This window comes from Kryptolebias marmoratus, linkage group LG13 (genome assembly GCF_001649575.2).
Source record: "Kryptolebias marmoratus isolate JLee-2015 linkage group LG13, ASM164957v2, whole genome shotgun sequence".
Taxonomy (NCBI): Eukaryota; Metazoa; Chordata; class Actinopteri; order Cyprinodontiformes; family Rivulidae; genus Kryptolebias; species Kryptolebias marmoratus.
In genome coordinates this window covers 3,156,063-3,156,954 of record NC_051442.1, presented here as the reverse complement: position 1 = coordinate 3,156,954, position 892 = coordinate 3,156,063, and the positions used below count along the sequence as shown (strand labels likewise).

Sequence of the window (892 nt, the reverse complement as noted above, 5' to 3'; positions counted from 1 at the left end):
GTTTTTTTTTTTTTTAAGTTGCGTCCTGATCCACACTCCATACCAGTAGGTGGCGGTAATGCACCTATAAGTTGTTTGCCAACCGCCATAAAACCAAGCAGAAGAAGAAGAAGAAGAAGAAGAAGAAGAAGAAGAAGAAGAAGAAGAAGAAGAACCGAAGCTACAAAGTTGAAACTGTTCTGCCTTAATTGTAAGCGATGTGTCCAATTTCTGTCACATTTGCATCAGTTTCCCCATCCTGAGTCGTGCTCAGCTGTAACGGCTCAGTAACCGTTAAAGGAAACTTTAGATAATCGAAAGCTAACAGAGATTTGGAGACAGCGGGCTGAACAACGACTGGAAGCGGCAGCAGCAGTGGAAGAAATGTCTGGGTTTCTGGAAGAAACAGGCCCAGGTTATGAAGAGGAACGGTGTCGTTTAAAAGACGAAATGCAACAAAGCGAAATCAGAATCAATGCAGAGAGGCTAAAATGATGTAATCTGATCATATTTCTTGGTTCTTGTTAGAAGTCTGTAGTTAAGTTCTGTTCAGTCTGGAGCTGGTTTATTATGGAGGCAAGAAAAGGCTTTTTGAGTAATGAATGTTTGCAGAAACAAATACTCCTGGTATGTCCATATTTTTCCATTTTCTCTAAGCTCATAAAAGACTACAACAAGTTTAGAGGATTCGGTGCAAAACATTTAATTTGTTTCTTCAATGAATTGACTGAAAGCTTTATATAGTTTACCATCTTCTGAGAGTCAGTCATGAGGTCTTCTGTCTTATTTGGATTCAGACTCAGCAGTTTTTCTGACATCCAGCATTAGATGTAGTTTTGAGTTGATCAGTGAACTCAGGAATAACACAAGTGATGCACGTGTGAATACAAAGTTATAACTGTCCTTCGTGTTC

General features: G+C 39.3%; 1 protein-coding gene across 7 annotated transcripts in view; it reads left to right on the top strand.

Annotated features, from left to right (window-relative positions):
- Nucleotides 1-892, top strand: part of LOC108248145 (zinc finger protein OZF-like) — a 25,934-nt gene that overhangs the window by 10,217 nt on the left and 14,825 nt on the right. The window lies entirely within an intron of this gene.